Source organism: Coturnix japonica, chromosome 7 (genome assembly GCF_054131305.1).
Source record: "Coturnix japonica strain WE chromosome 7, WE-NBRP24, whole genome shotgun sequence".
NCBI classification, from domain to species: domain Eukaryota; kingdom Metazoa; phylum Chordata; class Aves; order Galliformes; family Phasianidae; genus Coturnix; species Coturnix japonica.
Window position 1 is genome coordinate 27,662,863 of NC_140669.1, and position 25,237 is coordinate 27,688,099.

The 25,237-nt window shown below is 37.7% G+C and overlaps 1 protein-coding gene across 1 annotated transcript in view; it reads left to right on the forward strand.

Annotated features, from left to right (window-relative positions):
• ZNF804A (zinc finger protein 804A) overlaps nt 1-25,237 on the forward strand; it is a 312,097-nt gene that overhangs the window by 111,992 nt on the left and 174,868 nt on the right. The window contains exon 3 of the mRNA XM_085553584.1: nt 14,379-14,463. The gene's annotated coding sequence lies outside the window, so the exon portion shown is untranslated. The remainder of the gene's footprint in view (nt 1-14,378; nt 14,464-25,237) is intronic.

Genomic DNA, 25,237 nt, shown 5'->3' on the forward strand with positions numbered 1-25,237 from the left:
CATGATTAAAGAATATATATATTTTTAGGGATGCATATGTATGTGTAAATGTATTAATTAATTACTGTTAACATCTCAGAAATATACTTTCCGCATTCCACTTAAAGTGCTCAAACTGTGAGCATGGAATTTCATCATGAAACAACCTTGTGTGAATTGAAAGTTTCAGTATGTTGTTTGTGAACCAGTTTCAGCCCTCCGCAGTGAGCATACCCTGCAGTAATGGTACTGCACATGGTGATTGCCCAAAGGCTGTGGTGGGATGAAACCTGTCCAAGGAAGGTGTGTTGGTGTCAAATGAGTTGTTAATGAAGAATATTGAATGTTCTAGAAATAAAACCACAAAATGATCTGAAACAACTTGCAAGTTAATACCAATTACATTACAGTCCTACTGTATGCACGTCTTTTGACATGGGAGAAAGGAAGATCATGAGGGTGTGGGACATGTTCTGTATTTCATGCTAGTGCTTTTTTCCTTCTCTGCAGCCTGTTTATATTTTACTCTTCGCACATAGCAGTGGTGTTTTCTCCATCTGCTTGAATCATAATTTAAATTACAATCAAATTAAAAATGAAACTTCATGCACCCTAAGTAGCTAAGCAGGAGCAGCTTTACCATACTGTGTCCTCATGGCGCTTGCAGTTATAAGTAGTAGTGCTCAGATGCACAAATTGAAAGGGTATACTTGCTTTTCACATTCCAGAATCTTGCTTTCACCCTGTGAAACCAAAATTTGTTCAGTTTGATGGGAAAAATTAGAGAAGAACCTTCATGAGCTGGAAGAGACTGAGTTGGGCCTAAATGTAAAAGCTCATCTTCTTTTCAGTCTTTGCTTTTCTGTAAGAATAATTTCAAAGTAAAGCAGACTCTTCTTTTTCACTATATCTCACCATAGGAGCTTAGCTTAGAATATTTCACTCATGAAATAATGTAACTAACAAATGTAACTAATATCAGCAGTTATATTGTTTGACCAGAACAGGAGAATTGTTGAAGAAGTTTCCAACAAACCTGTTTGATATTTGCAGTATGGTTTTGTAAGGCGGGGGTTGTAAAGAAGGAACTGATGGAGAATATACAACTCCTTTTATCTAAAGCAGTCTTAAACTCAATCATCTGCATAATGTCTGGATAAAACTTTTCTAAGTAATAGATGGTAAAAAACAAATCTAGCAGAAATTAGTGGGCAAACAGAACTCTAAAGGAAAGAGATAGACCACAAACGTTTTTTTTTCTTAAGGACATATCCGTTCAAATTGTGGAAATAGTCTTTATTTTAGATATGCTTTAACCTACCTCTGTATTTTAACGTTTTGTTACGATATTTGGGCCTTTTTACTACTGTCACTTCTCCCTTGCTAAATGAGATAAAGCTCTTTTACTGCTTTATAAAACTGGGGGGAAAAATGTATTTTAGTATTAAAGCCACTGGCTGCTGTCAAAAGCTCCGTGCCAAATCAGTGCTTTTGTTGTGGGTCCAAGCAAGTTGTGCTTTACTGATGTAGAAGTTACATTTCCTGAGTGGTTTTTTATTTCCTCGTGTATAAACGTAAGGACATTGCCAGTAGGACCCCCGTTTTTAAACGAGATTCCCTTCTTATAAATTATCCGAAGTCTGCATAGTAATAAGGCCATTTATATGGAAATAGATGCGCTACTCTTCTTTTGCTGGCTCTCAAGCAATTCATGAACTGCATTTTACATTATGAGAAGTGCTTTATGAATCAGATGAAAAGCCAAATTTAGACACTGGTAATTTCCAGCTCCCATTGATAAATATTGCTCCAAACGTGAATTCGGTGAAGGAGCCAAGAGGTGCAAGACCGAGGAGGTGTAAGTGATAATAATGTCAGTAGAATCAAAAGCTATTGCAGATAATGGTCTCTCCTTCCTTGGCTGATAAATGCAGAAGGATGGTGGAGAGATTTATCAAAAGATAAGCAATGAGCCCAACTGAAAGTGTTTATTTTCACAGAGGGAGATGCCTTTTATCTTCAGGTGATGATGATGTATTAGTGACTTATGAATTAAACTCAATAATGTCTCCCAGTACATTAGCAGGGCAGGTACTTACCCAAGTAGGAATGTTACTCATTCTAATTTATTTAGATAATGAAGATTGCTGAAAGACAGGTAACACGCTATTCATAGAAATATAGTTGAAGCGGGAATCGCTAGCATGGGAACACGGAGAGGAAGCTGACAGATTTTAAGCAGCTCCTAGGAACTTTCTAAGCAAATGCACAAAACTCCAGACAGAAATAGCAAGTACATTAGGTGTGCTAACACCAGTGAATAGCAATGATTGCAACAAAGTTATGCTGAAGCTTAGCATGCATAAATTCATTTTGACCTTCACCGCGTGGTAAGTGAAAGTAAATGAAGGCTGGGAGCTGGGTAGGGGTGTTCCTGAGTGATAAGTCTGTAAATAGGTAATTTGAAACTAATTTCTGATAAAGGCGATTCAGAAGTAGGGATTTGCAACATTGAATTCTGACTTTGCAACTTTGAATATCTTAACTTCTTTAGGTAATTTCTGTCATCACACGCTGGAAGTTACAAGTCATGCGCAACTTCTCATAGAACAAGACTGGTGTTACATATACCTGTGTGTTGTCAAATTTTGTCATGTTGAATTTGGCAGTATTGCTTTTGGTTCTTAAAATCATTTTTCTCTGAGCCTTGCAAATCATTAAAAATAAATTTCTTCATTGAAAGGACCACATTTGGAAAGCAAATCGGTGAGGATGAAGAGAAACAAAATTCACATTTTGCATCTCAACACTGTAATGAAAACTGGCACTTCTGAAGACTGAATTACAGTATATTATTACTTGTGTTTGTCTTGTAACAACTTACATATTTGTTAACAGTTATAAAACAAGAAGGTGGTGTAGACTAGTGATATGCCGCTTGAGTCTTCAGTGTGTGTGTTATGAGATAAGACAGACTACTGCCTTAATTGTCTAGTTGAACAAGAATTTACCCAAACCTGGGAAGATGGAAGTCCTGCTAACTGCTATACTAAATTGCTCTTGAGCAAAATAGAGAAACAGTTCAGGGTCACTGTGTTTCTTGGGTAGGAAGTCAGATGTTGGAATGATTGGGGTTTATTTCTATTTCCTCATAAAGAAAGAAATGGTGATTTGGCTATCCTTTATTTTCCTTGGCTGGTGAAGGAGGGTCATTCTCACATATAGAAAACACATTATAGAAAAACAACATGAATTGAGTATTGGAGGAGTGGGGAAGTGGGGAAAAATAAGGAAAGATTGTTATAGTTCTCTATCAGTAAAAATAGCAAGACATTTTCTTGGAGGCCCACTTCTGATTGTAGAAGGCTCACTACCTTCAATTGATATTGAAGTCTAATCCCTCAAAGAAAGTACGGAGAAGTGTTGATTCAGTAAACAGACATATTTGAGTGAATTAGAAAAAAAGCCTTATGAACACCTCCATTAAAAATAGTGGATGAACTTGAGATCAAATTCAGTGAATGCTGAAGGATGTGAAATGGAGCTTTATATATGAGGGGACATTCTCCAGTCACACTTTGCTCTCATTACCTTCTGTGGTTCACTTGCATGAAAATATGAATACGTTTTAAGCAGCTCAAAACAAAACATACTTGTCTTTCTCAAAATATCAGTCATATTAAAAATGCTGTTTTCTAGATGAGATTCTTATTTTTTAGGGAGGTTTATGTATGCAGGTGTGTACCGACCGGTGTCATTGTACACAGAGACCTGTCAAAGATGTTCACGTTGAACTTTGTCCACTTGATTTTTATTGCATCAGGATGAAATACTGGACAATGGCTTTCCTTTGTTTAAAAGAAAAAAAAAAAAAAAAAAAAAAGAAAGAAAGAAAAAAAAAAGAAAAGGAAAATGCAAAGGCAAGAAAAGAAATTGAATGAAAGTGGGGGATTTTTCTATCTATGCCAGCTCTCTCGATTCTCGATGTCTCTGCTTTCTCCTCAAGAAAATGTGATTCAGTACGGAGTGCACAGAAAAGATGCTTTAAAGAGTCTTTACAAATTGGCAGTACATTTATTTATACACATTTCACCCTGACACATTACATATCATCATGAAGCTCCCCAGGCTACACATAAAAAGAAGAACAGCCATAAATCAAACTGGAGGCAGCCCTTCCATTTCTACACTGATTTTCAGGTGCTTTTTTTTTTTTTTTTTTTTCCTCTTTCAGTAACTCACAGAGAGAATATATTTTTTTTCCCTTATTACTCACTGAGGAAAAACCATACTCGGTGTTATTGTCACTCTTCTTATCTGATAGCAGTGGTAATTAAAATAATTTTTATAGCATGTGTATTTTAAAGCAGGATGAAATCCTGTGCAGATACAAATAGGTTATTTCAGGTATTTACCTGATCTCTTGAGCTGAGCATAAGTTGATCTTAAACTTTTCTGTGAGCCTCTAAGGTGAAAGATTTCTACTGAGCAACTCTTGTTTAGTTGTTTCATTGTTCTGATTTTCACTGTACTCAGGAATGAGAATCTTCAAAATATGGTCTGTATGCATCTCTTTTTGGTTGTTATATACTTTATTAATGTCCAGTGAATTTTAAAAAAAAAAAAAAAAAAAAAGTTTGATTGCAATCAGTATTGAATTCTGTATTTTCTGAGCAATTTTTTTTTGGGTAATTTCAGTCATTTTCCCAATTTCCCTGTGGGTGGTGTTCATTTTACCTCAATTTAGGCTTGTCTGCTGGGATTGTCTAGACTCTTAATGCTCAGTGAAGCAATAAAGACACTCTGAAGGATTTATGTGGTATCTCAGTGAGGATTTTGCTCACTTCTTTAAGATTCAGTTTTACCATGCAAATATTATTACATGAGAATGGAAGAGGCAGAAGTGGCAAGAAACACTTCTTACCCCAAATCTACTGCAGTCTTCTGATAGAAGAAAGGTTATTCTTTCCTGGAAGGAAATCTCTTGGGACTTCTACTGGGACGTGTTTGTTCAGCAGCTTAAAGATTATGCCAGCAACAGTTTCAAACGTCAGCGGAGATGAGAACTGAATCTCACTTATATTCAGTATGGCAGATATCATCCAAAAGCTAAGCAAAGATAAACAGTGTTCCTCGCTCAGGAGAGCTCTGGTCAGTATAGATTAGGGCGACTGTTTTCTATTTCCAAGTAATTTTAGGCACTGTTTTTATTTTTATTTTTATTTTTATTTTTATTTTTATTTTTATTTTTATTTTTATTTTTATTTTTATTTTTATTTTATTTTTATTTTTTTATTCTTTTTGTACAATTTAGTAATTTTACTTAATCTAAGTGGTTGATGCTCTTCCTAATATTAATGTTTTGCTTTTTTTGTTTGTTTGTTTTTATCCCATCAGTCTTTGGAAATAAAAAAATGACTCTAAAAGGATCATGAGAATAATTTTTGGTCAGTGTAGTTTTAGACAAATTTCTTAGATATATTTAAATTTTGGTCAGATAACATGAGGTTGCATAAATTACAACTCTAAGAAGTTAAAATGTTATATATATGTAAACTATAAAATATCTACGGTTTATTAGATACTGTAATTTTTAGCGTTTCAGTGTTCCAACCAACAGAATGTACTTACTTCAGGTAACGGTCAAGAAAGACTTAATCTTTGGGTTTTATCCGTTGCCAGCTTGCCTTTTCCTTTTTCCCTCTTTTGATCTTGTGGTTAAATTATTAATGGAAAGGAGGTTGCAATAGGGGATGACTTCTTCTGTTTTGGCTGTTTAGTGCTGATGAATAACCTAACAGATTTGGAAGAGGACACAAAAATCAGGGGTTTGCTTTGGATTGCAGCCTTCCTAGCTGTTAGGATTGCTTCTTTTTGTAGTCCTGCAAGATCCTGTTTGTCTTGTTGGTGTATTATCGGAGAAGAGTAAGTGCACACTAAAAGGAATTACTAGCAGGGGGGAGAGCACCTCTCTCAACAGCTTCTTGTACCCTCCTTAGCTGGAGGAAGGCTGCTGATTCTGCCTCTGCTTCTGCTCACAGGTTGTCAGTGAGCTATGTCTGAGCTGTAAAACAACATTAGCTACTAGAGAACAGAGGCCAGAGAAATAGATGTCTGCGTCTTGTGGCAGGAGCATTACAGCTGGTGAGGTGAAGATTGTGCAGGAAGGCTTGCATGAGAGTTATTTGTAGAACAATTCCGGTTCAAATTCAAAGATATCTGATAGGATGACTTGAGAATGTACCTTCTCCTTTTACATTGCTGTTCCCTCAGATGAACAGGGGTAGCTGTAGTCTGTAATACAGATATATAAATAAAATTTAAATGACATCTTTACATAATTTCATACTAAAAGGGTATACTATACTATTCCTTTTTTTTTTTTTTAATTATATACATATAAATTCAAATCAAAACAATGTACTGATTTTGAACTGTGATTGCTCTGAAAATATATTTTCTGCAATGCATAATTCCCTGTTTGTGTGCCTAGTGCATTACGAAGCGTTATCCCACTGTGCTCCAAGGAATAACTTGCAGATGTTTTATTTAATTATCGCCTTCTGTAAATGTATCAGGGGTGACCTTGTGCTTCTGGAAACAAGTATCAACACGTTGATGCTTTATAACATTTCTGCTTTACTGATAGCATAATAGAAGGTATGTATCTTGTACTCTTGGAAGGTAGCAATATTCAAAGAAGTAGATGTAGAAAAGCTGAAGCCTACACAGAGGGCGTGAATCCGCCTCTGGAAAGCCTTGTGAAATAAGTGGCTGTTTCACTTAATGGTTTTAAGGTAGCTTTATTTCTTGATCCTTTGAGTCATGACCTGGTGTTTTTTTCATGGTTGTGTTGTTAGAAGTGACAGGAATAAACTTTATAAAAAAGGAAGGCTGTCTAGATGGGGTTCAGACCAGTTTTGCTGGAGGATGCCTTCTGGAAACCCCATTACGTCCTGTCACAGCATCCAGTTTATTTCCTTATGTTACATCAGGTCTCAGCAGTTTTACTTATCTTCTCCATTATTTGCTGCATAGTTCTCCACTGCTCTCGTTTGAAAAGCTGTAAGATTTTAATCATTGCAGTTATGTTATATGCTTTATATTCAGTTAAAAACAAAGCACAACTGCTTTTTCCAATCACTTTGAAGTGCAACATTTTCAAGAGCACCATAATTTCACATGGTAAAAACAGGTGAACTAGTTTCATGATAAATATGTTGTTTCTTAAAATCAGTGTTGGTCTAAAAATGATTTAAATATGTAAGAAATTACATATGTAAGAATTACACCTTTTGATGTCACATTTCACTAACTCTGCTGCAGTGTGGGTAAATTTATGTGCTTGTGTTGAAGCTGTAAATATGATAATGGTATCACAATTTTTAGACAGGAAATAAATGCATTATATATATTGCTCTCTACTAAATGTCCATCAAAAGGCTTTTGTCATAATTCTACTCTTTTCTCAGTGCTGTTTAGGTAATACTAAATAGAAAAGAAAGAAAAAAAGGTTACCTACTGCTTGTATACATGAATGTTTTCCTATTACCTTGGAAATACCTTTTAAGCAAACCACTGCTTATGGATGATTGTATCATCTTCCCATATGCTCTGACATTAATGAAGTAATCTGATGCTATTACTACCACTTAAAAGCCTGTAAGATGGTATGTTTCTTCACAGTTTGTGGTCTGCTGCAATGAAATGCAGAAGTAGTAGCTGTCTAATTTTCACTAATTTTGCAGTGACAGACCGTTGTCCATATTGATCATTAACCACTGAAGGTGTCAGCCCAAACATGAAAATTTCATGGTCTCAGTGCTGTTCAAGGAAGGGGGATCCTCCATGTGTTTGGTATTGCATTAGACCCGTTTCTCGTCAGTGAGAATCATGAGTTTGTGGCATTGAATGTGCAGTAAAATGCTGCAGCAAACTATGCTGATCCTTTACAATGTTAAGAGAGATTTGGCAAGACTTTAGGGCCAAGTATGAAGTGGGTTATGTGACTAAATAGCATAAGAAAAAGCTTAATTTTATTTTATTTTCTTCCCATTAACCTTGGTGCAAATAAATTGTTGTTCAGCAGTGAGACCTGCTTTAGTGCCACGATGTGTACACACTCAAGAAGAAGCAAACTGTGCCCAGTATAAGAGCGCTGAACAGCTTAGCTGCCCAAGTAAAATGCTATGGCAAAAAGACAGAGTAATTAGGCTTCCAACTTCTTTGTGTGTTTTTCCTTCTTTTCCATTCTACTATCCTTCACAGTGGGCGGGATGGCAGGATTAGTTTTACAATCAACTGTATTTCTAGGGAGAATTGGCACTGAATGTAGTTCACTAACTTTATGGGTAGAGGAGAAAATTGTGCTTGAATATGTCAAGAAAGTGCAGATTTATTTGCATTTGCTTTAGTGGCTAAGCTTAGCCTTTACAAACTGTCATTGCTCTGTATAATCGTGGTTGGATGCACCTTGCTGTTTTCTTTCTGTCAGCATTTGCCAATGTGACTGCTGTGCAGCTGACAGTGAAAAAAACACTTTATGAATGTGGATTCAAAATTCCAAATTTCAGGCACGCTGATACTGTGTTTTTTCCTTCTTAGACCAGATTCTCCTTGCATGGCAATCATAATTATATGCATGGAGGTTATACATATGCAGAGAGCTATGTCTGTATAGCTTACATAGAAAATCTCCCATTTTCTCAAAATTCACGTGTCAAAGTATTGTTGAGAGTGAACCATTTAGGTTGGCTTCCTTTTGAGATCAATTAGCCTAATAGTGCTCTCCAGATGGATTTGGTCTAAAGGTATGTGATTAAGATCACTTGTTCTTTAATTTTGTCATATAAAAGTTTCTTATTCAATCAAATGGCAGAAATGACATTATATGAATAAAATAATTGCCAATAAGTTATCAAAAATGAGTTAGTGAGTGATTTAAAGTACATAAAGATTGAAAAATAATACTAATCCAAGTTATTAGCCATTAGTTAAAAACAGCAGATATCAGTATAATCAGATTATCAGGTCATGTTTAATTTTGTTTACCCATACCTGTCATAAAGAAGTAATGCATGAAAAATAGTGAATAACACAGCCCAGACACGCAACTGGGGAAATGCATCTTCCAGAAGCTATTACCAGGACAGACCCCTGAAGCAACAAGATGGTTTTCCTTTAATTGAATTCCACTCCCAATCTGGTTGGTGTTTTGAACTGCTATTTAAAAGGCTTGTCTCCAGGGAAACAAGATTTATGTGGGCCTGAGAGACTCTGACTGACAAATTAACGTGCGTCTATAGTCAGAAAAGTGACTGGAAAAATGACATTGTGGGGTTCCATGTTTTTCTTTCTCTGGGACTTCCAGATCAAATTTGCTCAGCTGACAAGTCAATCAGTGCTTTCCGAACTGCCAGCATTTCAGCTCAGCGTGGGAACTGAAATTCAAGCTGTGATATTTCTTCCTCTTATTTCATTGCTTGTGATGCCAGCCATCAAAACTGAGCTGGCATTATTGCTTACGATCTGCAACCGAAAACCCAGCTCTGTCTCCCACTGCAGAACTGCTCTGCAGTGCTTTCAGTAGCAGATTATTGCAGATGCTGGGCCTGGGTGCCAACTGGTCTGTAGAGCCTCAGTGGGTATTTTGGTCTTATTTCATTAGCCCCGGTTTCCTTAGTTTTAAACAGGGAAATGATACCTCCTTCTCTGTGGGCCATGTACCTAAAGGCTGTATGTAGTATCCACCAGACAAACTGAGAAGCTGTGACTTCTCACAGTTAGTGGTTAGTTGTTTAATCTGCCTTCCCTCATTTATGTTAATACTTGGTTAGAATATTGTTTCCATTCTGTAGGACTAAAACTTCATAGAAGTTCCTGACTTGGAACGGCAAGTATTTCAGATCCTTATTGGCAGAAAACATAGCTGGTTATTCCGAAACAAGTTTTTCTTCTTTTTCTACTTTTTAATCTCTTTTGCATGCTTTTTTGGAGTAAAGGTGGAAGGTAATCAGCAATGGAAAAGATAACAGTGTGTGCAGAGCAGGGGAATCTGCTGTGAAACCTGTCTGAGTTGTTGATTGGATAATATAGACACGCCATCTGAGAGTTTGTGCTCTTTCATAAGCTAAAAAGGAGACATGCATAGAGTGGGTTTTGGTCATGAGTTTGTTGGAGATGCAGTGGGGGGACAAGCTGAAGGAGAATAATGAATGCATTATGACAGGGGTTCCCCCTTGCAGTGCTTTGTGGAGCTGCTGCTGCTGCAGTATCTGACCCCTGCCTAGAACTGCATTAAGGTCTCCTGGTCCAGCTGACGGCCACAAGGCTGGGTCAGCCTGCAGAATGCTGCTGTCCCACGTGAATTCTTTTTTCAAATTATCTTCTTCTTACCCTTTATTTTTTCTTTTTTACATAAAAGCTTTTAGGCTCCATGTCGGTGCTGTAGCACTTTGCTGTATTTCTTATCCAGTACTGGGCCAGAGAATCAATATCTCATGCTGAATCAATATTAGACTTTGTCTTGATTTTCTACAAAAAGAAATTAAAGATGTGTTGGGAGGCTTATCCTCCATCTTGCTGGTGGGTCACGTGTTCCTTTACGGGCCAGCTGAGCTGAGCTCTCTCCTCATATGCAGTGGGAATTGCTGATGTTTGTCACTGAATGCCTGTGCAATTATAGTACTGTTCTGGAAAATATATTACGAGTTTAACATCAGCGCTCTTTTTAATGCTCAGATTGGATGAAACTTAATTGCACTTGACCATTTCATATCAGAAAGCGTATTTGTGTAAAAGTCATCAAAATCAATAGGCTTTCTTTGCTACACCGAAACCAGTAGTGCCGCATTAATGGCAGCAATCTTGTTTTATTTGTACTAGTTTTGTAATCTGTTAGAATCAAATCCCCTTTTCAGCCTATTTTATTCCATGAGCCGTTGTCAGTCATTTTACATTTTAAATTTATTTACGTAAGTATATCATTATTCCGAAATTATCCTTTTTGCAGATGAGTGCTGCACTAAAATTTCCTCTCATTATTGCTTTTGACATCAATACTTTATTGAATTGGCTGTTTCCAATTTAATTAGACTTGCTTCATTGTCTAGGTCACCTTTTAAACAAAATTTGTATCAGTATGAAATTGCCGGTATTACTGAATGGGATTGTGATGTTTTTATTCTCACGAAGATATTTTTTCACTGATGTTTGGGAAAGCTAAATGAGTGTTGATTTCTTGAAAGAATTTAGGGATTTATTGTTATTGCTGGTTAAAAAACAAAAGATATAAATAACATTTTTTATATATATATATATATATATATATATATATATATATATATAAATACTATTGGCTTGTTTAGTTTTCAAAAATGTATGGGATACATTATTTTAATGAAGTAATCCTTAGCTTAATTACTATTTGTTCCAGAAAGTGAAAAGATGAAGTCATATTTACTTGTTTTTTTCCACTTCTGAGAGATCCAATCCATTAGGACTTCTTAGGAATGAGCTAAAGCCTTGGTCTTTACTCTGAGGACTACAAGGCAGTGGGCGCTGCTCCAGCCTGTGTCTAAGCCCCCAGGCAATCCTGCTGGACTCTGATGAAAATAATTACATGCACAGTTGTTTTAGGATTAGGCTGTAAGCTTCAGATTTGGCAGAACAAAAATAGTGGCCATAAATAAGTAAACTGAAATGTAGGAGGCAGGTTCACTAATAGAACAGATATAACCGTGGTGACAAAATAAATGATAACTATAATAAGACCATGCTGGCATTTCAGACTGTGCAGAAACATCTCCGTGGTCTCGTAATCCTTTCCAGCTGAGATGTGTTTTTAATAAGATTGTTTTGAGGATAATATTAACTATATTGTATTAACAGTTCCTATGTTAAGCTGTTCACCTTACTTCTCATAGTTCTACAAAATGTTTTCTTATTCCTAGTAGGTGCCTTACTGCTGGCAGGGCTGTGGTACAAACCAAATACAGGTTTGTGTCAATATCTCTTTTGGCTTTTGAGAATTTGTGTAAATACTGTTGTTTATGTCTGACTTTTCATTTAAACAAATTTCATGGTAAAATTTCCATAGTCAGTTTTAAAACTTGGTCATTTTTCAGTGACACAATGCCATGGTTTTGTAATTTTATAATTTTGCTATCAGTATTCCACATCATAACATCATGTAAAGCATGGATACTTCTATTGACTGTGTACTCCACAGAAGAAGACTACGTATCCCAGAGAACAACATGGGTAGTGATGTCACGGGACCAGGACGCTATATAATCTTGTTCCCAGGCTGGAGTGCCCTCCTTCTTCTCTCGAACTTCTTGGAGAGTGGGAAGCATTCCAGCCGTGTCGCCTAGAGTTCACAGTAGGCCTCTTGGTTTTTGGGGACTCTCTCTCTCTGTTTTGTTCGATTTATTAGCCTCAATTATATTATATTGTGTTATCTTGTATTTCGATATCATATTTAGTATAATAAGTTTTTCCTCCTTAGATTGTCGCTGTTTTTATCCCATTCCCCCTTTCCCCCTCCTTTCCGGGCCCCTGGGGGGGGGGGGGCCCTACGGGGTGGCTTCCCCTGTCATGGGCATAGGTAAATCTAAGTAACCCGTGACACACAAGCATATACGAATGTGCTCATTTATTCCTGTCTGGTGATGGCGCATAGGTTTTCTTAGTGCAGAGGTTGGGAAAGATGATCTGAGGCCAACCTATGGAAGAGAAGTGGCATCAGTGAGTTTGTTCTGCATGTCTTTCTCCATCTCAGATGTTTTTTAAACACAATTTCTGTATCTCTGTGGTACAAAATCTCCTCTAGTGTGTGTGATGTCCCTTAGGTATGTGCAAGAGAATACTGATGGCATCAGAGATACCATGACCCGTTGGTGACTGTCCTTCTCTAATAGAGCTGACATGAGGATCACGAGTGCCTGCCCTTCAGGCTTGCTTTCACCACTTGTTGCCCTTATTCACACAGGAAAAGAGTGTGAGCATGAGCCAAATCTGTGTCCATCAAGATGCTTAGAGCATTCCACAGTTTCTACACACATACCAACTTGTAGTTGCCAATGCTATTAAAAAAATGTAGAATTGCATGGTAGTGCCCACTTGATCTTCTATACTGTTGTGCGTGCAGTGAGCTAGGAAAATACATGTTTCTTTTGGAGCTGTTTTCCATGCTGTCAGAGAGATAAATGTGAGATTATTGGACGAGGAACTCAGCAATATTTCTCATGCTGAATTTGAGAAGCAGAGATGTTGGGAAAATCTCCATTATACCAAATTATGTCTTACAGAACAAAGTAAACACATTTTTACGACCTTGATTTCTTTGTTATAATTTCTTCTATAGGTACAGGCTATATTCAAATTTACCTTAAATATTTCTGTGCTGCCAGCAGCTTCTGAGTTTTGGGGTACGTTTTGGAACTGTGTATGTCAATGTGATCCCAGCAGAAATGAATGCGTTACACATTATGTCATTTGCTTTGTGCAACATCTAAACATATGAATTAAGAGAGAACCAAATGCCAAACTGTCCAGATCTCACGTGGACCAGAAGTTCTTCCTGTCAGCCAACCCTATTCAATATGCATCTTCTGACTTCTGCCACAGGAGAGGCTTTATTGCAATACAGAGTCCTCATGCATCAGCAGCAGTGGGCAGATATTTGTTGGATTCCCTGAGGTTTGTTTGCAGCAATGCTCTAATTTCCCCGATGGAAATATTGAATAAAAACAGCCTTGAATGAATGCCTAATGTTTCCAATCTCATGGAGAGGTTTAATAAATGAGGCCCTGCGACTTTTATTTAGTGTCTTCGGGTGGTAAATTAACTACAAGAGGGCTTCCCTATTGTTCCCTGAGAGCAGTGAAAGTGCAGTGAGAATTAAAACCAAAACACTAATTTAAATCTGAGTGCAGGGGCCAGAGAGTTCAAACAGCCTATCCTTGGTGCACGCTAATATGCACACAGAGGCAGAACTTTACAGAAGTTAAATTTAGAGTATTCATTTGAATATATGAGCTCATTTATACTGTGTAGGTAAGCGCAGTGCATTGTAAATGGTAGAAATTAGTCTAGTGATTTTCTCATATAAGCTCCGTCATACAGTTGCAAACAACATCCTTACACTGCTTCACTTATAATGTGTTCTTTGCAGTGGGAACTAAGAGGAAAGTCTTTGTGTGACAGCTGGCCTCCCTCGCAGATCATCAACAAGAGGTGCCTGGCCACTGTGGTTGGTGCTGCCTGGCAGTTCAAAGCAGCAGAAAAACAATTTAGTGTTTTAGTTCCATGATACATGCTGGCCAAGTGCAAAGACAAAGAAGTCCCCTTTGCTTTTCTTCCTGCTTGTTTTCTCACCTTCCTTTTGTTCTTGGCAGGTGTGCAAAAGCAGGCTTGGAGGAGTGGATTGGCAGCTGCATGCAGAGGAGATCTAGCATGGCTGGTTGGTGGATGGACAAACATGTAAGTATTGACCAAAATGTAAAACAGGGAAAATAAACAGAGCTGTGTTAAAAGATTTGCAAAACTCATTTAAGACAGTGTCAAGAGCTACAAAGGTCTGCATCCCTGCCGTTTGTAGCTGGCTCCTTGCTGCAGCAGCATGTGCGCTCCTTTGGGTCTTGGGTGCCAGTGAGTGGGCTCACAGAAGAGCCTTCCCACTGTAGGTGTAATGGGACATGTATGTTCCCCTCAAAAACACCATGAAATTCAGAAGAATCTAATGATGCTTGGGAATCTGGTCCCTCCATCAGGTACAGCTGTATTGTCCACTGCATTCAGGTTATTGTAAGGACTGTGGTAACATAAGCATGTCTTCCAGAGAGACCAAACTAAAAAAATGACAGACAAATAAGCAGAGTAGGTTGTAGATGGAACAAAAAAGGATGGCTAAAGATAGGCAAAAAGACCAAAATTGTCAAAAGAGAAATGATGCCAAAGCCTGGAACAGTGAGTCCCTCTGCTCTTCTTGCAGTGTCTCAACATGATTACATCTCCTCTCTTTGTGAGCACAAGAGCATGAACTATGTGAGGCTTAACATGAAGGCAGTGGAGTTTGCTGTGTGAACTGGGTGATGAAATATGCTGTATCAGGAAAAGCTTGTTTTACTCACTATAGTTTGCAGGGAATCCCTCTTGAGCAATGCAGGTTGTGGCAGCTATTTGCTCTATGTCATTTTTGCATGGTAACAACAGCTTTTTCCAGCAGCTATTTTACAGGGCTATACGTGGCTGAAAAACACTGTTCACACAACAAAAGCAATGCCAGCTATGGTTTCCAGCATCTCAAGTTTAGTTAAAGCTAATTATCATTACCATAAATGATGAGGGTGAGTGCTTTTCCAACCTGTGTGATTTGGAATGGCTGAAGGTCTATCCCATGGACCTGGCTAGTTGGGAAAGTTCATACTGGAGTACAGAGCCTTTCAATCTGGGGTTGCCCATCTCTATCCCATAAAGAGAGAAAGAATTTGGTTTGGATGGTCAGTGTGCTAACGGTACAGCTGAGGCACTGTAGCAGATGCTACAGGAAGACTAATGATCCGGTGTTTGTGCCACATAAACCTTCTTTAGTTTCCACTGGTCACGATGGACACAGCTGGGTATCTTAGTTAGCAACCTGCAATGCTTTTGCATTCTTTGGAGCTTTTGGGCATGAAGAGAAACAACATGTCATAGTCAATCTGGCACCTTTACTGGGCCCTAAACTGACTGAGAAGCGTATTACAGACCCCAAATTGTCTCCGTGTCTTGAAACTGGAGTTTCAATGCTTGCAGCATAAATATATATTTCAGGAGAAAGAACCGTGTTGAGATTTTAGCATATTGTGAGCCTCTGATTGCTGATGTAGAGAGGAGAGTGGGCAAGTTTCTTATTTAGTTAAATATGAAGCCTGTGTGAAGATTATAGCATCTCTGTGAGAGGCTCTGCATTTTTAGAGTTTGGCATGCAGCACTGTATATAGGAGAACTGTTAAATGACAGCCACAATAACATGTTGTACCATTCATAGCAGTCAGGCATCCACAAGCTGAATTGATTTCTATTAAGCAGTACTAAAAGAGCGTTGAGTTCAATTGAATGAAGTAAATGTGCTGTAACCTCTCTGAAGTTACCTTTGTTTTCCTGCAAGGTACTTGACAGATGTAAAAATGTACATACGTTGCTCCGAAAGTAATACCTCCTATTATTTTCTATGGTAACTATAATGGCTATAAAGAGCACAATAACACTGTTTGGTACAGCAAATTCTCAGCTAGAAAATGTTATTTTTTTTCAACATAATCACCATCATTGATTATGTATTTTCGTCAGTAATGAACAAGAGCCTACATGCCATGCCTGTAAAAATGTACACCAGCAGAGCTGACCCACTGTTGTCACTTCTGAAATGCACCACCCACCATCTTGTTGTGCTTGCATCCACTGTTTGAGCTCCCTGAATGTTCAGCAAGCATCAGTGTATGTCAGTGGATGTCATTTTTTTCTGCATGGAGAAATTCAGTGACACTTCTTTTCTCCATGTGCACTTCCATGTCAGATACCATCCTGTTGTACTGCCCCTCCACTGCCATCTGTCATACAGCAACGAACTGCAACAGGGTTTTGGTGGGAAGGTATAACCTCTGCTGCCATACCATCAACATGTGCCTCTGATATTGTGGGCCAACATAATAAAATAGGATGCGTTACTTTCAGAGCAGACATTATATGCGTATATAAAGGTAATAAGGCACTGGCAGGGTAAGGACACTCAGAAGAATGTCTAGGAATCTATATCGAAGCTGTTACAGAACAAAGAAACAGCAGTGACTTGGAACAGAAGTTGAAATCCAGTGCTTTGTGCTTTTTGCGTTGTCTGCGGGTCATCAGAGCTTAGGAGCTGGGCTGGATGCCTGTGGTGCTCAGTTTCACCTACTGGCCATAGTCTGTGCTCATGTTAGGCTGGTTTTTGTCTTTATTTCTTTGAAAAAAAGCCAAATGTTGTTCTCCATTTTAAGTCTGGGTCTTGCTGCGTAAACACGGTATTTTTATTGGTGTATTTTTTATGTTCTTATTTAGACATTGAGACCTGAGGCGGTTTTATTGCCACTTTCCATTGCTGAATACTATCAGGGTGAAAGATGGAAGGTAAAGTAGGCTCGTTTGATTTTGCTTCTCTCATTCATTCTGGACATTTCAATATGCTGCTACTAGAAGACCAAATTACCAAGGTTCATCATTCTGTGTTATGTGTGATCTTGTTTGTTTCCTGAATAGAAGAAAAAGATATCGGAGGTTCTTACTGTATATTGTAATTCTTCTTATGCCTTTATGTAGGTGTAACACACTTGACTGCAGTTGAGACACTTCTGATTAATATTGTGGAAAGGGAGAGGCAGAATGACTGATCATGATGCTTTAAGGGTGATATCTATAGCAGATGATAGCGGTCCACGTAGCAAACTGGGTGGATGCAAGATATTTAATCAGAGGAACCCATATCTCAGTTTTATTTCTGTAGAAGTTTGGAGCTTTCTTTTGTCACAGTTATGAGAGAGAATTACTGTATGTTCGCAGGAACGGAGGTAGGGAGCTGAATGGTTTGTATATCACGAACACAAGTGTGCTTTGAGACTTATCTCAAAATGATAGTGAGGGACATTACAGATGCATCTGTAAAAGCGCTGAAGTGCAGTTATATGCATCCTAAATAACAGAAAATTATGGAGGTAGTAGTGCCATGATTTGATGGCCTTTTCCTGAATCAGCTCCAAACTGAAAGCGGAGATGCCAGAAGTGACTGATTAGTATGAATAACAGCCATGTAGCTGGGATACCCAAAAAGCACTGAGAAACCGTCAAATAAGATCTGAATAAAATAATGGCAGAATTAAAACAGTCATTAATATTGAGAACCTAATGCAGGAGGCATTATGGTGGACATTACAGCGCATCTAACCATGCAGCCTGCTACAGTTGGTAATTAGGAAGCCATTTGTGGTCTGCATGTCGAATAGCATTATCCCAACTCCCACATTGTATCAAGGAAAACACTGTTGATGTTTGATGCATTATGAGGTAAATCAGAGGTAAACTAAGGAGCTTTTATGTTTTTATGGAATTTCTGGGGTTGGGGAGGTTTTCACTCCTGGAACTTGAGGGGAACTTGGTTTTCTTGCCTGGCTTCCCAGTGCAGGGTGTTTGGGGCTGAAACTTTGGAGACGAGAGGTTCGGTTCTTGGTCCTGCCACAAACCTACTGATCGTCAGGTGTATTTTTGTCCAGTGAGTTTCTAAGATTTTGTTTGAAGAAAATACTTAAGCAAAGATGGGGTTACAATATTTGTTAAGTACTGGGAGTATTGGAGTTTCAAAGTGTCATGCTGTTAGTGTGTGTGTGTATTATATATGCGTGCGTATTAGCAAAATGATTCAGCTTCACACTTTGACAATGTTCCCATCTGTTTCCCACTTCCTTCATCAGGATACCCTTCATTTATTAGGATGGGAGGAAATGAAAGCATTTGCAGTGCTAATATTAGTTTTAAAAGTTAAACTGATGTTAAGTGTTTCATAGAAGAAATATCAAGGGATTCTAAAAGCCTATATAAACCTACTGGATATCCACTGTGATTAGTTATCACAGAAGAGTTAGAACAAACATTAACAGGAATTAAACAGGGATCTAAAGATTTCTTAGTCCCAATGGTCTGATCAATAATAAATTAATAGAATAGTTCCAAAGCATACGCATGAATAACTCTCAAAATTGGCTAATACACCAAAATGATCTTAAAGGGCAAACCAAGTGTCTCAAATAGAAAGCAAGAGGAAAAAAAGGACTCAAAGATGTGGTCAATTCCATAATGTACTTCATGCACTTTAATATTAAAGAAAGGGAAACCATTGTTCAATAAGCTGTAACAGAAAATGGATGAAATGGTATACATTTCACATACCTAAAAGCACTTCAAAATGCACCCATTTTTCTGAAGCATTTCTGGTGCCTTTGCATGGGAAAGGATGACATTTCTAAAGTCTTGAAATCTATGAGATTTATTTCTCCATTTAACTACTCTGTTAATTAGTCGATTTTACTAACTAGCCATTTATGTGACAGATGATTCCTTAAGTAAATGCAACAACAGTCATGCAAGCTTGGAAATGCTTTTTAAGAAGATCTGCCAATACTGCATTTAGAGATTAGTGATTAGCTGATTAATACGTACATTTACGTTCAAAATGATAACAACCAGGGATATTGAGGTGTCTGGAGTTCACTCTGTTAACAATCGGTCTTTTGAGCTAGAGAGTTGCCTAAAAGGTACCTGGCTTAGCACATTGTCAATAAATGGCTGTGAGACTTTATATATTACTTGAAAGAATAAGTATATCACGCTTAAGTCAATAGTTAAGGGAAGTGAAAGAGACAGTATAATTGTTTCTAAGAAAATATTAATAACTATTTCCAGTATAACTGTGAAGGGAAAACCAAATATATAAAGTTATTGTTGCTTTTCTGGTAGCTCTGAGCAATGTTTCAAACACCCCGTGGCTTCGCAGAGTGAAAACCTGGATGTGTTCAAATCACTGGGAATACTGTCATTACTTTTAGTACAACCAGCATTGTGCCTAGGGTTTAAGCAATAGGAGCTTAACATGCAGCAGGGAATGAAAGCATTTTACTCTTGATCTATGAAACACATCTTGCTGGGAGGGCTTATTGCATTGGTATAGGTTAACGTTAACAAAAACAGGGTCTGATCTCTGCTGCTAATGTTCTGATTACTGCCATTTGATCCAAAAAATATCTCTATCCATTATTGGCAGTGTGGGATTTATGGCATGGATCCCAGCAGTCATTAGGATTCCACATGAAGACTGTTGATACGTGGACAGATACCACTGCAGCACTGATGGGGTTTGTTTCTAATCCCTTATATTCAGAAACAGGGAGGGTGTGTTAAGGAACTAAGATTTCATCCTTTTATTTCCTTCTTACCTCTTTCCCCACTGTCAGAGATCCATAAGGTCTGAGTGGACCGTTTTGGCCATCAAATTGCAGTTCTTAATATAAACCTTTGGGATCTGTATCACACCTTCTTTCTCCTTTGGTTAGAAGCATGGTGAAGAGGAATAACCTTTGTCACACAAACAATTTGTTCTTCCTGAATGTGTGGAATAGCCTTGTCCTCATGAGCATGATATAGGGAAGCTGTACAATTTTAACCGATGTCAACCTAGTGATGTGGCTGAAATACTGCAGGAATGAGCTAGACAAGCTGAAGAAAGTAATAGTGGTTGATCATTTATTTTTAATTGGTTTTCTTGGAACACATCCCTAAAGCACAGACCTGTGTCAGCCAAGCAAAGGTCAGTGCTCTTCCTGTACTTGCCTCTATATGTGAAAGTGAAACATAATGCAATCTAAGACACAGCCTATATTTGCAATCCCTAGGATCTTTTTGATTTAAATTGTTGACCTCCCAAGGCAGGGTCCCTGATTTTCTGCCCCGCTGCTTGAAAACCTGCATTTACTCTCTAATTTGGCAGCAAGAGCAGCTGGCATACCCCCTGCCCAAGGCTGCTGTGCTTTTGTGGCTGTTCTGTATCAGCACAGGCTGCATTCCAGGTGTTTTTCAATATCAGCTGTTTCTCAACTTCAGGAGCACTTACCTGCTGCTAAGAGAGTTGAGTGTTAAAGGATCATTAAAACACACATTTCTGTTAGGTATTATGCTGGGTGTTAGGCGGTAGCTGAAAGAAAATGCCTGCTGTGACTATCTCAAGTATAACGAGAAGAAACTCATCTACTGCTCAACACAACCACGTCTGGTAAACCTATGGACCCTAGTTACATTGCAGTGGTAGACTAACAATGTTTATCAAATGCTTTTTACTCTAGGAAATATGTTACATTTCCTCTTTGGTTAAATTCAGTTAAAATTACAGCATTAACCTAAAAACTTTAAGAATTCACAGATAGTAAGGCTGATATATGGAAATATTCTTACAAAGGTAATGGATGTTTCTACCTGATGTAAAACATTGCTGGAGCTTTGGTTGGAAGTGTCAGATGATTTTGGCCCAGATAAACATATAGCATAACAAAAACAACTAATTGATGTCTCTAGAAGGCTGGGTGTCTTACTATGGGTTTTCTTAGTGTTACAAATAAAAATTGGATCAGAAGACAGTTAATGTAGTCAGTAACCCTTTGGTTTTATTTTTTTATTTTTTATTTTTTTTTTACTTTTCTGGAGCAAAATTGAAATGACAACGCACAGTATCCTGATATTCATGTGGACTATATTTCTGATTACATTCAAAACAATTAATGACACAATCCCTTTCTAATAGAAATGGAAATCCGTGAACTGAAAACGAATCTTGGTAGGTTAGTAGTGGAATATTAGTATGCTTTCTGTGGTCAGTTGGGTGGTTCAACAAATGTCAGTAACTCCTTCTCTAACCAGAGGGGGAGAAGAGTCTTGTGCGAATGTGTCATAGAGTTAGAACACAGTATAGGAAATAAAGAAGATATGGTTGTAAAATTTTAAGACTGATATGTAAAATTTGCCTCAAGGGACTTGTGCATGGCCTTTGCCTAGAACTATTTGTCCTGGTTGTTTCAACATTTATGTCTCAATACTGCTGTAATTCCTTGGAGGAGATTCCTCCTCTTGAATTCTGCAGAACATTTAATCCTGTGTGTTGGTCATGGTATCGTGGACTGCAGTGTATACATCATAGTGTTTGTCTGAGAAATGCCTAACACTCGTGGAAAAACATGATGTTCAGAATGCATGCGAGATGGTACGTTGCAAGCGTATGGGGTTCTTTCATCTCCAGTTACTAATAGTGCTGATTCTTCGACTTAGTTATCACCACCACATATGCACCCTTTTCCTCTTTACTCTCATTTTTTTGAGCTTTGTTCTTGATGCTGACATCCCTTTCATTCAAGAGTTAAACAAGAAAGAAGTCACTGTGGGATCTTTCTCTACACATAAGCCCAGAAACTATTCAGCTTTTTGGTAACCTCACAACTGTGCCCACCTCACTGTGCTAATTGCAAAAACAGCACGTGGCCTGTTTTGGGCATGGCTCCTGAGTTTTGCTTTCTCATGTTGTATGAAGAGAGGTTCTCTATCAAAACTATCAACCCCTCAGAAAAAAATCAAAGCTGTTTGTCCTTGATGACCTCCTTGTGCAATACTTAAAGGAAAGTTACCATAAATTCCAATTTTCCCATGACTCCTATATGTAAAACATGCATTTTAAAAACAAACCCATAAATGGATTGGTCATGTAAACATAATCACAACTAACAACAGCAGGTATTTTAATGGCACGAGTGCAAAGAGTTCTAATATAAAAGAAGTCGTAGCACAGGTAAAAAAAATTCCTCTGTTTCTTCTGAGTTTCCAGAATAGAACTCTGATGTATTAGAGGCAGATTTTGCTGTCACCTGTAGCAGGGTAAGGTGAACTGACATCACAGGTACCAAGACCATCACATATAAAATCAGAATATAAGAATTCTCTTTGACTGTCGAAGACCCCAAAGAGCGCAGGTTTTGCTTCCAAGAGAAGGATTATTCCTTTAAGTTATTCGTTGTTTGAGGTGAAATTTGCTGTCATTTAATTTCAGTAGATTAATTTTATAATCAATGGCTCATAATAATGAGCCATTTTATAAATAATGGCTCATAAAGTAAAAATGCACTCCATTGAAAAATTTTCTGTTGGGCTTCTGTTATGTGAATGTGGGCAGAACGAAGAGTTCTGTGTGTGCAACCCCAATTTTGTACTGTTTACATACTCTCTAGAATCTCATCCACTTTCAGACAGCATTGGATTGCCAAATGTGTTTTTGTGCAGTCTCCACTCACTAGGAAAGGGAAAAAGGGAATGTCCAACCTTATTCTTTCTAGATAGGTTGTACCCATGAAAATGTTGGACTGAAAATTCAAGACATTTCCAAAATACTCAAACGAATACAGTACTAAAAACAAAGTCTTTTTGCTTCCTCTTGGGAAGAGGAATGTAGAATATAAGATAAACAGTAACTGTTTATCTCCTCTGTTTATCTGCTCTGTTTGTATTTTCCCCTTGTTCTTAGTAAAGGTAATAAAACCATAAAAGCATAAAAATGAAGGGAGACTCTTAAAATTTATTTTACTCTGGAGTCTCCTTACTTCTGATTTCCACGTTCTGATCTTGCTTAATTAAATCCTGGGAAGGTTATATTATTAAACATGGCCACCAGTGATTGTTAGCCAAATGATCCTGTAATTTATATATCCTAGACTCTTTAGGGATATGTATGGGAAATTAGGACAGAATATGACTACACAGGTTTTAATTATATGCGGGTTTTTGCTATTCTCCGTATATACAGTGGAATCTCTAGCTAGGACAATAATTATGAACTAAAGCTAGTTAATGTCAAAGACTTATTTAGAGAAACAAGAACTGATCTTGCTTTTCGTGATGTCTTATGTAAATATTGATAGAATTTGGGTCTTTGTAAATTACTGCTGTTTCAGGTAAGAAAATATTTTACCATATTTATGCATACATACATATATATTTCTATGTAAGTATTTAGTATTATGGGGGTCATAATTCTTGCAGTTCCAATGCGCACCAAAATTTAAGACCTTTTTTGCTATTCTTTCCACACCATTTTTGACATGCAGTTTCTCCCAGCTCGAACCAAGGTAGAAATGCACAGTAAATTATGAAGTTATTATAAACTTTGCCTTAAATACAAGGGAGGAATAACATGGCCAAATAAAAGAGGAGTTTATTTTTGCTAAGGTATGTTTACAGATGACCCTTTTTTCCCTAGCCCTTTTCAAGGTCGCTCTTTTTGAATGACCAGCCTGTCATTCCTAACCATGCATCATGATCAGTTACTTGACCTTCAAGACACTGGCTTAAGCCGTTGTCTTCATTTGATCTTTCCTTGGCTGTAAATTGAGTGTAAAAGGCAATTAAAGGATAATTTTGTGGCAGTTGGCAAAAAAAAAACAAAACCACACCTCTACCACGTGTGTTTTTTTATGATATTATTATGGCAGCTGAGAAATGGATCTTAAGGTACTCATTTGTTGACAACACTGTATGTTGGCAGCCTGTTATTTTTGCAGTAAGTTATGGCTCTTCATTAATATGAATGTACCCAAAGGCCATTGGGTGCCTGTTTCATAAATAAAATAGTCATATAGCACTTTATCTGGGTGCATGGATTAAGGGCACGGTCTGTCCCTGACAAAGCAGACTCAGCAGTATGCGTTGCAGGTGATGTACTGTTGACGTTTCCTTCTAATTCATTATAACAGAAATTTCCAAAGGTGTGTTTGAATTTTGACGTGAATTGTTTGGTTATCCTTTCTCAGTTATATTTGATAATAAAAGCATATTTTGTATTTCTTAGAAAAAAAGCTATAACTGGAGACCTAAATAGCCTCCAAAGACAACACTTCATCCTTTCAGAAGCCCAAAGAACTGCAGAGATTTTCTTTAGAATTCCATCTTAAAACTTGGATTTCTGTGCACTACTCTGTGAACTGTTCCTTGCAGCTCTGGAGATAAATATTTACTGCAATTAGAGGAATACCTAAACAAAAAATTATTTAGTGTGTATTAAGGGTTTGTAACAATTCCAAAAAAGCTGTTGCAGCCAAGTGGAAGCAAGGTTTGTTGGGTTGATATGGTTAGGGTTAATAAATAGAGCAATTAATGTACTTTTCTGAGTATGAAGAACTTGGCTAGCATAGTATAAAAAAGTGCATTAGATAGCTTTGAAGAATCTCTTAAAGTAATCCTGTTTTAACATAGGAGTTTAAATGAATCCAAAGGCCTTTAAAGGCAAATGTCTTTCTGTTTGTTGATAACAGCAGTAGAGCAGTTCAGTGTCCAATGCCCAAAGTCAGTCAATTTAAAAAATGCTGCTTCTTGGCGAAGTTGTTGTTTCTCAAATACTGGCAAGAGTTTTTAGAGGTAATACCTTTTAAAGTGGGTTTTCAGAATTGGTTGTTACTGTTAGTCAACCTGTAGTGTTCTAACAAGATTCCTGTAAAACAATGGTGATCCTAATGGAAACAGGGTACTAGGACCAAACAATGGGCAGCTCATTAGGGTTTGAATTGTAGCCACAGGACTTTTTCATCTCTTTGAACAGCCCGGAAGTGCAGGAAAGCTTGGTGTCTCATGCACTTGGAGCAGGTAAACCACTGAAGTTAGCAAA